At 37.2% G+C, this 14,360-nt stretch overlaps 1 protein-coding gene across 5 annotated transcripts in view; it reads right to left on the reverse strand.

Moving 5' to 3' along the window:
* The window catches only part of MECOM (MDS1 and EVI1 complex locus), a 573,761-nt gene that overhangs the window by 448,283 nt on the left and 111,118 nt on the right, over positions 1 to 14,360 (reverse strand). The window lies entirely within an intron of this gene.

A 14,360-nucleotide genomic window follows, 5' to 3' on the forward strand; every position in this document is an offset into this window, starting at 1 on the left:
TTTCATTATAATCTTCCCTAAATAAATGTCTAAATTTTATAAATTATTGATTAATTAATACCATTGCATTTTCTTCCTATGCTGATAGTTCTTTTAAATTTTGAGTATCTGCATCATTAAGAAAAAAATTTCCATTTTTATCAAGTCATGCTTTATTATGTTTGTGCAGAATTTGACTATTTTGAGTGACTTTTAACTGGTTAGACAAAATTTGAGGTGATAACTTATATAGTGCCTGGTTCATGTTAATGTTAACCAAATTAATGCTAGCCACCATCCGCCTTATCATCACCACCACCTTCATCAAAGTAAGAAGCAAGTGTCCAAACTTAGCCCAATAGTCAGACTTTCATTTATGGAAAATGGTCTATAGGTTCCAAGTTCGAACTAAGCTATAATACACAGCCTTCTACATGAAAGAAATGAGCACTGCAACTAAATCATTATTTTGCTGTAGTGGATGCTAATTAATACTAATTTTGGAGCACATGAGGTGTTAACACTTACTGAACATCCCGTTAAGTGTGCTCAGCTGTGTGCCTGAGAGTCCTGCTCTGTCCACAAATGCAAACTGAAATGAAACATATTCAAAAGTGAAGCTTAATAAATAAATAAATAAATAAAAAGTAAAGCTTCTCTTCTGAGGGGCTGTTTTATACATGTATAATCTGGTATTTAGAAATAGGAACGAAGCTGATTGGGTCAGGATTAAGGTAATTCAGAATACAGGGGTGAGGAAGACATTGTCTATATTTTAGAACTTCACCTATTCTTTGAGACCAAGGAAGAAAGTTCTATTATGTCCAGAACCTAAATTTTCTGTAGTACATAATCTAACTCAAACTGTCTGGCTACATCATTTAAACAGCCCAAACACAGGGAATCCAGAATAAGATTGAGGGTCTTTAATCCTGTTTAGCTTAATATGCCTGGATACAGCCCAAAGTATATTAAGCAGATAATCAGAAAGTATTGGAAAAGTCCCTTGAGGGATGGGAGAAAAAATTAGGAACTATTAAGCTTTACCACTGGGGAAACCCTGGATACTGTGCCAAACATTAAAGATACCTAAATCAATAGGCTAAGCCTTTGATCCTGAGGCTTACTCTTGTGAAGCTTATGTATGTAGTGGAGAAATTTAGCCTACCTATAGGTGTGCCTAAGAGTTACTTCCAGAGGATTTCTTTTGTTGCTCAGTTGTGGCCTCTCTAAGTCCAACTCTGCAAGTGAAACCAACTGCTCTTCCCCCTACGTGGGACAAGACATCCAGGGATGAAAGTCTCCCTGGTGGCATGGGAGATGACTCCCAGGGATGAGTCTGGCACTGGCACCATGGGATCAACAATGCCATCCTGACCAAAAGGGGAAAAAGAAGTGTAACAAATAAGGTATCAGTGGCTGAGAAAGTTCAAATAGAGTCAGGAGGCTACTCTGGAGGTCACTGATATGCAAGCTTCAGTTAGAAGTTGCTACCTATCATAACTTGCCACACCCCAATCAAAACCATTCCTGCCAATCCTAAAGAATACCTAGGGCATTATATAAGATTCTATGAAGGTCCCAGGCAATAGGGTAACTTTCCAAAACCTACAACCTCCAGATGGGTCGCTTGACCAGATAAGTCCTGAAATACAGAGGGCCCAGCTTCTCCAAAACATCGACTAGTTCCAGCCCCCTGACCCATATTCTCGACAGCCCCTTCCAACATGAAAAAGTTAGAATGGGCGTAGGCCAAACACCCCTAAAGAGTGGGAGAGAGATCAAAGGTGGTGGTGGAGTTATATAGAGAAGGTTCAGTATAAGAAATGAGTATGAATGCTGAATCAATATACTGATATTTCAGTTAGCCTCTAGTACCTTAAAACAACTAGAAATAAAAACCTAAAATTGTGGAATTGTAACCCATACCAAACTCTGAACTCTGTCCTACAACAAATTGTTGTGATGTACTTTGAAATTTATTGCTTTTATGTATATATGTTATTTAATGAGAAGGAGGGGTATAAGAGAGAGGATAGGATTTAACAAACGAGTATGACTGCTGAATCATTGTATTAGATATTTCTGTTGGTCTCTAGTGCCTTGGAGCAGCTAGAAGAAAAAAAGAAAAATCATGAAGCTGTAACCCATACCAAACTTTAAAATCTGTTCTTTAACAACTTGTTAAAATGTACTTGGAAATTTATTGCTTTTTTTGTATATATGTTATATTTCACAATTTAAAAAGTGTTCATTAATTAATTAATTAGTTAAATGTAACATGTAAAAAAAAAAAAAAAAAAAGGTAAAGCTTCCCATAAAGGAAACTCTGGGTTGAGGAGGAATTATTGTAGATGAATTAAGTGAAACTATACTTCAAATGAACATTCTTTATTGAATTGAATCAATAGCTGGTTGTCTGACTGAATTCAACTCGTTTTCCTACCAAATATAAATTCATACCAACTTCTACCTGCATCATTGCTATGGTACATTGTCTGTGATTCTTTTAAAATGTCATCTCCCAGGGGAAGGGGTGGGGGTAGGGAATGGAATATTAAGGCTTAAAATGCACAGGGTTCCTATTTGGAATAATGAAAATATTTTGGTAATGGATATGGTGATGGTAGCACAATGGTGTGAATGTAATTAACAGCATTAAATTATATATCCGAATGTGATCATAAGGGGGAAATGTTAAGCTGTATATAACACTACTAGAAAAATTTTTTTTAAAAAATCCATGGAACTCCACAGCATAAACTGTGAACCCTAATTTGAACCTTGGACTACAATTAATAGTATAATTATTAAAATGTGCTTTCATCAATTGTAACAAATTACAACCACACAAGGGAAGATGTTAATAATAGGGTGGTATATGGGAATCCAGTATTGTATGCAGGATTTTTCTGTGAACTCCCAACTTCTCTAATAAAAAATTTCTTTTAAAAACTTTATACCTATACTCATCTGCACTTTTGGAAATTCCCATCACTTTATCAATTTACCTTAAATAAGAATAACAAAAATAAAATCCCTGAATATTTTAACATATTTCCTGAAAATTCATTAATGTTTTATAACTCAACTATGAAATACACAATTTTCTTCAAATATTCAAGAATGGGCTAGGCAGAGGAGGTTGTTTTAAAAAAGATTATCAGCAGAAAGGGAGAAAAGTGAAAAACACCTATCTCCCTCACTTACATATGATGAAAGTGAGATTTTCAGAACTGCTATGACTTTTGCAAAGTGTACAGTGGTCTGTACACACTGTATTCTATATGGAAAAAATAATGTCCCACATCCTGCCCTCCTCAAGATCTCCAACCCCAGTCTGGCCATGCCCAAACCACCCCATGCAGGAGAAAAGCTATTACCAACTCACTGCTGGAGCTTCTCTACTTCCTTATCTCAACATAAGAAAATTACAATTTAATCTAATTTTGTTGTAAAAAGTTTTGCTTTGTTTTTAACTAAACTTCTCAAATCAGTTTTGGTGTTTCCTAATCTCAACTCCCTAAGGATGTAGGCAGCTCTCAGAAATGTGACAGGCTGTCAAAAGAACATGAATTCAACTAAAGTAGTTATGACAGAAAAATAAAAGTTGAACCTCAGCCAGTTGAAGGATATGTGTTCGCAAAGGTGGTGATCATACTACACGTGTGTGTGTGAACAAATGGCGGCCATGTTCTTCTAGTAGAATGCGCATGGGCATTGGAGTCCAGCTAACCCAGGTCAGACCCCGCCCCTGCTAACCTCTAACCTCATAAAATTATTTAACAGACCCTAACCTATTTCTTCATGCAGAAAAGTTACCTCATAGGGTTGCCGTGAAGATTAAATGAGAAGATCATGGCAGCTAGCACAGAGCCTACTCAGCAAACAATTAGCTCCCTGTACTTGCCCCATCTCCTGGACAGTGAGCGTGTATAAGGGTTGGTTTTCTCCTGGTGAGGATTCCGGCTTGTGAATGATGGTCCTTTTAGTTCTGGAGCCCCAAAGCACCATCTCTGGTGCCTCACACTGCCTGTTTGGTGCAGTTTTTCCTCCTCAGTCAGCAGCTCTGCCACACTGCCCAGTTCATGGTGTCCTTTGCTTACAAAGCTGGTAACAGCTAAACCCAGGTCTATGGAGGGCACTGGTCTAGGAGGCAGGAGAATGAATGGGTGTTGGGTCCTTGCAGTCCCAGCTGTCACAGACCAGCTCATGGTCACTGTCCCACCAGATGAGCACTGCTGTCTCTTCTATAAGATCCAAGGCATAACTTGAAAGATCCCACAGGTTAAGCGTCTCTTTTCCCTTTGGGCTTGTTTTCTATCTGATTATCTTTGACTGAGAGGTCAATACCATTGTCTTAAAGTCTTTCTAATTCAATTTTATTATCTTGTGGTTTGTGTTTTTTTCCTTTTAAAGGGGAAGAAAGTATATTCCTTTTTAAAATTATTATGACCAAAATTTTATTTCTCTTGACAGTTTACAGGCCATTTCCTCTTCCTGCTTCTTGGCTTTCTCTTGGGCAGTTATGGCTAAAGAAATGAGATATTGGTGCACAGAACAATATGGACTTTGTTCTGTGTTTAATAACTTAAGAGAGACATAGCAATGCAGAAGGAGGTTCAGAGGGACAACCAAGATTGGTTTTGTGAGATTGATTGTGAGAACTTAGACATGTGTCATGGATTCGTTCCTTCAGCCATCATTGAATAAGCAACAAGCATAAGTCAGATGCTGTGAGGATATTCTTTTTTTAGCCTAAGGGAGGACTTGGGTGAAATGTCCAGATTTAGAAGAGAAGGTCTTCTATTCATTCACTCTTTATCCATTCAGGAAGCATTTACTTGGGGTATATTATATGCTAAATATTTTATTTAGTGCTGAGAAACAATGAAGAATTAAGTATGACCTTGGTGTCCAGGAACCATAGTCCAGGAGGGGGACAGACATGAGAATAAATAATTGTCATGCAACATAATAAGTGCGGTGATAGAGGCACCACTGGAGCAAATGGGCCAACTCTCTTCTTGGGGGGAGGAGGCCTTAGGAGGACTTCACAGGGAAGTTGATATCTGAGTTGAATCTGAAAAAGATATCTACTCACTTTCTCACGGAGGGAACTGTACGTGCAAAGGTGAGGAGGTACAAGAAGGGACAGAATGTTCAGAGAATTCCAGGTTATTGGTATGGCTGGAATGTGGGGTGGGAGAGGGGTGAGATGGTAGCATAAAATATGTATCACTTATTTTTAGGTTTTTTATTCAATTGTATTGCCTCTGGAAGATGCAATACATCTAAAAGAAAGGAAAATAAGTCACCAGACCTTATTCACAGCCTATACTGACTACTAGTTATGTGTCTATACATCAAAGCAAGATACAAAAACAAAACACAAAAACTGGAAAAGAAAAACTTTTAAAATGCTGTGAAATGCATTTTTTGGTTTGAAAACCTAATCTGAAATTGTTTCTTTTTGAAATTCCGCCTTTTTCTCCATTTACTTAGTTCAAGAAGAACTTGTCAGATCACTCAGCAGTACTCTATGCCTCTCCTTCCCCAATTTCCCATCTGCAGAGTAAAGAAGAGCAGCAGTAATAATTGCCTAAACTTATATAATTTATGAAGAGGCCCTTAAGAAATAGAAAAACTGCAAAGTTGTAGCTCCTTAGAATAAAGTCTTAAACATTAAGGTGTTGCCTAGCAGACACATACAGAACATTTCATCCAGCAACAATAGAACACATATTCTTCTCAAGTGCACATGGATCATTCTCCAGGACAGACCACATCTTATGTCACGGAAAAACTTTCAGCAAATTCAAAAATATTGAAACCATACACTCTATTATCTCTGATCACAGTGGAATGACCCTAAAAATCAATAACAGAGGTAGAAATGGAAAATTCACAAATACGTGGGAAAAAAAAACAATGTACACTTAAACAGCTAATGGGTCAAAGAGGAAATCACAAAGGAAATTTGAAATATTTCAAGTGAATGAAAAAAAAATACAATGCACCAAAATGTATGGGATGCAACAAAGGCAGTGCTGAGAGGGAAATTTATAGTTCTAAGTGCTTATATTAAAAAAGGAAAAAGATTTCAAATCAAAACAAAGAATAGAAAATAAGAACAAACTAAGCACAAAGGGAGCAGAAGAAAGAAAGTAACAAAGACTAGAATGGAAATCAATGAAACAGGAAATCAAAAAACAATTGAAAGAATCAACAAAACAAAAGTTGGTTCTTTGAAAAGATCACTAAAATTGACAAACTTTTAGTAGACCAGCTAAGAGAAAAAGAGAGAAGACAAAATATCTATAATCAGAAATGAAAAGAGGGTATGTTACTATTGACCCTGTTGCAATAAAAACGACTGTAACTGGATGCTAGGAACAACTGTATGTAAAAAAATTAGATAACCTAGATGAAATGGACAAATTCCTAGAAACACCCAAACTACCTACACAGACTCATAAACAAATAGAGATCAACAAACAAATAGCAAATAAAGAGATTGAATTAATAACCAAAAAACTCCCATAGAAGAATAACCCAGGACTGGATGGTTTCACAGAGGAATTTTACCAAACATTCCCAAAAGAATGAATACCAATCCCACTCAAATAATTCTAAAAAAACTGAGGGAGGGAACACTCCCTAACTCATTCTGTGAGGCCAACATGACCCTCATACTAAAGCCAGATAAAGATACCACAAGGAAAGAAAATTACAGACCAATACCTCTTATAAATATAGATGCAAAGATCCTTAACAAAATACTAACAAACTGAATCCAACAGCACAACAAAAGAATTATGCAACATGACCAAGTGTGATTTATCCCAGGTATGCAAGTTTTGTTCAACATAAGAAAATCAATAAATGTAATTCACCACATTGACAGGAAAGAAACCACATGGTGCAGAAAAGGCATTTGACAAAACCTAGCAACCTTTCTTGAAAAAACACTCAGAAAACCAGAAATAGAAGGAAACGTCTTCAACATAATAAAGGGCATCTATGAAAATCCCCCAGCTGACATCACACTCAGTGGTGATGGATGAAAAATTTCCCTCTATGATCAGGAACAAGACAGAGGTGCCCACAGCCACCACTGTTATTCAACATTTTGCTGGAAATTCTGGCCAAAGCAAGTAGGCAATGTGCTGGTTTGAAATGATGTATGTACCCCAGAAAAGCCATGTTTTAATCGTAATCCCATTTTGTAAAGGCAGCTGTCATTTCTTCTAATCTCTATTCAATGCTGTATGTTTGGGACTGTAATTAGATCATCTCCCCGGAGATGTGATTTAATCAAGAGTGGTTGTTATGCTGGCTTAGGTAATGACATGGCTCCACACATTCGGGTGGGTCTTGATTAGTTTCTGAAGTCCTATAAAAGAGGAAACATTTTGGAGAATGAAGGAGATTCAGAGAGAGCAGAGCAGAACAATATAGCCATGAGAATTAGAGTCCACCAGCCAGCAACTTTGGAGATGAAGAAGGAAAATGCCTCCTGGGGAGCTTCATGAAACAGAAAACCAGGAGAAGAAGCTAGCTGACACTGTGTTCACCATGTGCCTCTCCAGCTGAGAGAGAAACCCTGACTGTGTTTGCCACATGCCCTTCCACTTGAGAGAGAAACCCTGAACTTTATCAGCCTTCTTGAACCAAGGTATCTTTCCTGGATGGATGCCTTTGATTGGATGTTTCTATAGACTTGTTTTAATTGGGACATTTTCTCGGCCTTAGAACTGTAAACAAGCAATTTATTAAATTCTCCTTTTAAAGGTCATTCCGTTTCTGGTATTTTGCATTCCTGCAGTTAGCAAACTAGAACAGGCAAGAAAGAGCAATATAGGGCATCCAAATTGGAAAGAAAGAAGCAAACTTTCCCTATTTGCACATGATATGATCCTATTTACAGAAAATTCTGAAAAATCCACAGCAAAGTTCCTAGAGCTAATAAATGAGTTCAGGAAAGTGATGGGGCACAAGATCAACACCCAAACATGAGTAGTGTTTCTATACACAAACAATGAGCAATTGGAAGAGGAAATCAAGAAAAAATTCCATTTATAATAGCAACTAAAAGAATAAAATAACTAGGAATACATCTAAACCAAGGATGTAAAAGACTTGTTAACAAAAAACTAAAAAACATTGCTAAAAGAAATAAAAAACCTAAATAAATAGAAGGACATTCTGTATGCATGGATTAGAAGACCAAATATTGTTAAGATGTCAGTTCTACCCAAAGCAATTTACAGATTCAACATAATCTTAACCAAATTTCTACAACCTTCTCTGTAGAAATAGAAAACCAATCATCAAATTTATATGAAAGGGTCTCCTAAAGAACACCTAGGCAATATAAAAGACATACAATATAAAAAAAAAAAAGGTTCCATTCACTAGGGTAACTTTCCAGAAACCTGCAACCTCCAGATGGGTCCCTGGGCCAGATAAGTCCTGAAACCTATAGGAACCAGCCTCTCCAGAACATCAGCTAATTCCATCTACCTACCCCATGTTACTGACAGCCCCTTCTAACATGAAAAAGTTAGAATGGCCATAGCCCAAATACCCGCAAAGAGTGGGAGAAAGACCAAAGGTGATGGTGGGGTTATACAGAGAAGGTAGAGTTTAACAAACAAGTATGAGTGCCGAATCAGTATATCAATATTTCCTTTAGTTGCCAGTATCTTGGAGCAGTTAGAAGTAAAAACCTAAAATTGTGGAATTGTAACCCATACCAAACTCTGAAATCTGTTCTACAACTAAATGTTGTGCTGTGCTTTGAAATGTATTGCTTTTTTGTATATATGTTATTTTCCACAAAAAAGGAAAAAAAAGTTAATTGTGATGATAAAAAAATATTTATTTCTTCTAGTTCTGGAGCAGCTAGAAGGAAAAATCTGAGATGATGGTTTTGGGAGCCCATGACAAACTCTGGGATCTATCCTGCTACTACTTGTTGAAGAGTGTTTTGAAAATATTGCTTTTTTCTTTCTTTGTTTTGTGTATATATTATACAATAAAAAAAGTTTTAAAAAAATTTATATGAAACTGGTAAGGGGCCCCAAATAGTCAAAGTCATCTTGAAAAAGAAGAATGAAGTTGGCTTCACACTTCCTGATCTTAAAACTTATTACAAAGCCACATTAATTAAAACAGCCTTATACTGGCACAAGGATAGACATACAAACTATTGGAATCAAACTGAGGGCTCAGAAATCAATGCTTACATTTATGGCCATCTGATTTTTAACAAGGGGACAAAGACGATTTAATGAGGAAAGAATAGCCTCTTCAATAAATAGTGCTGGGAAAACTGGATCTCCATTTGCAAAAGAATACAAAAGGACCCCTACCTCATACCATATACAAAAATCAATTTGAAATCAAAGACCTAAACAGCAGAGTCAGAATTATCTGATCTATCATAACTCCTAGAAGAAAACATAGAGAAGATTCTTCAGGACTTTGTGTTAGGCAACGGTTTCTTAGATTTTACACCTAAAGCACAAGCAACAAAAGAAAAATAGATAAATATGACCTTATCAAAATTAAATACTTTTGCACCTCAAGGGATTTTCTCATGAAAGTAAAATAGCAACCCAGACAATGGGAGAAAATATTTGCAAACCATATATCTAATAAGGGTTTAATATCTAAAATATAAAGAAATTCTTCAACTCAACAACAAAAAGACAAATAACTGAATTTAAAAATGGGCACATACAAATGGTCAAAAAAGCACATGAAAAGATGCACAACATCATTAGCCATCAGAGAAATGTAACTCAAAACCACAATGAGGTACCATTTCATACCCACTAGAATGACAACTATTAAAACAACAGATAATAACAAGTGTTGGAAAGGATGTAGAAAAATAGGAACAATCATTCATTGCTGGTGAGAATATAAAATGGTGTATCTGCTGTGAAAGACAGTTTGACCATATGACTCAGCAATCCCTCTTCTAGGGATATACCCACATGAATTTAAAGCAGGGATTCAAACAGATATCTGCACCTCCAATATTCCTAGAAGCATTATTCATAATTGCCAAAAGATGGGAGCAACCCCAAGTGTTCATCAACCAATGAATGGATAAACAAAATGTATTATATACACACAATGGAATATTATTCTGCCATAAAAAGGAATGAAGTCCTGACACATGTGACAACGTGGGTGAACCTTGAAGACATCATGTTGAGTACAATAAGCCAGACACAAAAGGATAGATATTGTATGATCTCACTGATATGAAATAATTAGAATAAGCAAGCTCATTCTAATGCTCATGGAATCAGAATCTAGAATATAGGTTACCAGGGGATGAGGTAGGGATAGGAAATAGGGAGTTAAGGTTTAAATTGCAGATAGTTCCAATTAACAGTGGAAATATTTGGTAATGGATGGTGGTGAATTACACTATAAATGTAATCAACAGAACTGAAATATATATATGAATATGGTTAAAATGGGAAATCTTAGAATGTATGTAAGTTACGAGAATAAATTATTTTTTAATGAAAAAAATGTGCATTTCCTAATATAACTTGTGTAGACAGTTTAATTGAACACCATAAGTACATGGAACCTTGAGTAGGGCATGAGATTTTGTTGGTTTGTCCAGAGTGATGCCCCGATAAATCCCAGAGTGATTTGAACAGTGAATAAAAATGTATTTGCTGGGCGGGCCACAGTGGCTCAGCAGGTAAGAGTGCTTGCCTGCCATGCCCGAGGACCTGGGTTTGGTTCCCAGTGCCCGCCATATAAAAAAAAAAATTTTTTTTTGCAAGGTCCCCTTCGGGGAATGGTGAGAAAGGGGGAAAATTCAACTTCTCCAAGTTGAATTCTTGATATTCTCACAAGCAGTGGGGACAACTAAAGCAATAGGCTGAGCCCCCAGTCTTGGGGTTTGTTCATATGAAACTTAACCCCACAAAGGATAGGTCAAGCCTACTTAAAATTAGGCCTAATTGTCACCCCCAAGAGAAAATCTTTTGTTGCTCAGATGAGATGTGGCCTCTCTCTCCAGCCAATACAACAAGCAAACTCACCACCTTTCCCCTGTCTACTTGGGACATGACTCCCAGGGGTGTGGACCTTCCTGGCAACATGGGACAGAAATCCTAGAATGAATTGAGACTCAGCATCAAGGGACTGAGAAACCTTCTAGACCAAAAGGGAGAAGAGAGAAATGAGACAAAATAAAGTGTCAATGGCTGAGAGAGTCCAAACAGAGTCAAGAGGTTATCCTGGAGGTTATTCTTATGCATTAAATAGAGATCACCTTGTTAGTCAAGATGTAATGGAGAGGTTGGAAGGAACTGCCTGAAAATGTAGAGCTGTGCTCCAGTAGCCATGTTTCTTGAAGATGATTGTATAATAATACAGCTTTCACAGTGTGACTGTGTGATTGTGAAAACCTTGTGTCTGATGCTCCCTTTATCTACCTTATCAACAGGCAAGTAAAACATATGGAATAAAAGTAAATAATAGAGGGGACAAATGTTAAAATAAATTTAGATTGAAATGCTAGTGATCAATGAAAGGGAGGGGTAAGGGTTATGGTATATATGAATTTTTTCTGTTGTCTTTTTATTTCTTTTTCTGAACTGATGCAAATGTTCTAAGAAATGATCATGATGATGAATATGCAACTGTGTGATGATATTGTGAGTTACTGATTATATATGTAGAATGGAATGATCATAAGTTAAGAACGTTTGTTTGTTGTTATTTTTTTTAATTTAAAAATTTTTAAAAATCCAAGGAATTGCACAACAAATGGACCCTATGGACTACAATTAATAGCACAATTATAAAAATGTGCTTTCATCAATTTAACAAGAATACCACCCCAATGCGAGGTGCTAATAATAGAGTGGTATATGAGAATCCGTATTTATGCATCATTATATTGTAAATGTACGACTTCTCTAATAAGAAAAAAAAACAGATACTGCCAAAGATTAGCGTATTCCTGGACAGGAATTAATGAATGAATAAAGGAAAGAATGCATTTACTACTCTGTAGGTACAAAAGTTAAGAAGTTGTAACTTCAATTTCAGGATGTAATCAGTCTAGCTCAAAGAAAAATGTTACAGTGCTAAGCTATTTTAAATCAAGAAAAATATTAAGGTGGTGTTAAAAGCTTAATTCTCCCATTTGCAGGAAGAAATAAACCTTTTCCATACCTTTCCTCCTTTTTCCTTGATTCAGGTAGACCATTTGAGAACATGAGAGCTATACTTCGATTGTATGAAGAGGAACAATAGAGAAGAGTCTCTTTTAAATGCAGACAGGCAGATTTGAGAAGAGAGAAGTCTATGTTTCTGCTTGTTGACCTATTCTCTCTAAAGTAAAAATATTTTGGTCTTCAGCATTCAGACCAAAAGGAAAGAGAAGAGAAAGGAGCTATTATTTATTAGTTATTATTTTATCCTATGCTCTATGATAGATGTATTGCATATGTCCCATTTCACAAGAACTGTAAGGGATGGATATTATCTCCCTTTTACAAATGAGGAAACTGAGGTTTTAAAAGACTAAATAACATGAGTCATCAATAATTGAGCAGTATATAAATAAAGCAGACACCTGCTTCCTTATAGCGTCCCCCTCACACTTGGAGAGGTATTCTAGAAGAAAGGATTCAAGGTGATCAAGAAAATTGGACTTGGCTATTTATATTTAAGTGACCAAACAGCATTCAAGAGAGATAGCTGCATTGTAAGTCAAGGGGGGGAAAAAAGGTTTCTTGTGCTTAAATCTGATTATAATGCAATTTAAATCCGCTGAAACTTATCCCGATATGAAAAGACTAGCTTTGCATACAACAGCCATGAAAGCTCTGAAACCCTAGTCGTGAAGAAGCAGGTGCAGGCTCTGCTAAATTGTTCTGGAGGATAACCACACCACCCCAAGGCCACGGCGTGCCCAGGAGGGTCCACGGGCACCTCTATTTTTCAGCCGCTTGAGGCTCACCTAGTTGGGGGCAAGAGTGCACAGGAAAGATTTCCTGTCACTTTTAAAGTCACTAAAACCTAGAAGTTCCCCTAAGACTCCAAGATTTCCAGCATGGTTTTCCTGAACAGTGTTCTTCTGAGGATCAATAGCCGCCTTGTGAGCCTCATGGTTGTATTAATACAACCCAGTGGTTATTTACGGAGGAAATCTGGGGCGCCTGGGGTGCTATCCCTGAAGCAGATTCAAAACGAGTGTAAGAAACAGTGTTTTGGGGGTGCAAGGGTAGCTTAGTGGTAGAATTCTCACCTCCATGGAGACCTGGGTTCGATCCCCAGTCCATGAACTTCCCCAAAAAACAAACATGCAAAGCAAACAAACATATTCAACAAATGGTGCTGCAATAACAGGACACTAACTTACATGGAAAAAAAAAATGATGAAATGTGACCCCGCCTGACGGCATACAGAAGGAAAAACAGCGTTTGCCTTTAGGGAGCTTGTGATCTAGGGGGAAGACATATCGATCTATTAGAAAGTAATTACAATTTAACATGCACTCTTCCATGAATAAGTCTACTAAGAAAGAACAGTTTTTTCATGCTGGAGAGACTGAGAAGATGTAGGGAGAGGGCCTGGCTTGGCAGGCACTTTAAAGAACGAGAAACAGGATTTGGATGGGGGGAAAAGGAGGGTGAGGGGGAAGACAACTGGAACTGAAGACAGAGTGGTAAAAAAATTAGTACAGTTCTGAGGTGGGAGATGCAAGATGGTGTGCACAGAAGGAAACACCAGGCACAACCAGGAACTTCTCAGAGAATTGTCACCACAAAGACTTTTCCAGGCCAAAATGCCTTGCTTATATTTAACTTGCTTTCGCCTTGACAGGATTTTCTGGGAAGAAAATCTCTGACATGCAACCATTAAAGTCTCATCTTACTTTCCTCAAATATATTTGCCTATTTTTCACAGCTGTTTACACAGAAGGTAAACACTCCTTTGCTCCAAGACGAAAATGTAATTGTCACCCATTCCAATGAAGAAGCAAAATGATTGTTGAAAGCTATTGGCATTGTCTGAAGACTTAACCTCTGAATGAGCAAAACAGCTACCCCAAGACAAACAGCTAAAGGTGAGTCCTGGAAAATTTCCACCTCGTACTTAGTGAGCTGCCATCTGCTTGTCCTCAAGAAATACACATTTCAGTAGGCAAGAGCTGAATAAAATCCTTGGAAGCTTGCTTCCTAAACCAGACATCTTGTAAATACAATTATATGTACAATTCGCCGCAGCTCACAAAAATTTATGACTGCGTAGACCCCAAGCCCAAACAAAGGGGTAATCTGTGGAAATAAAAGTTTCCACCAGACTTTTGGCATGGTGAATAAAT

Source organism: Tamandua tetradactyla, chromosome 5, assembly GCF_023851605.1.
Source record: "Tamandua tetradactyla isolate mTamTet1 chromosome 5, mTamTet1.pri, whole genome shotgun sequence".
Taxonomy (NCBI): Eukaryota; Metazoa; Chordata; class Mammalia; order Pilosa; family Myrmecophagidae; genus Tamandua; species Tamandua tetradactyla.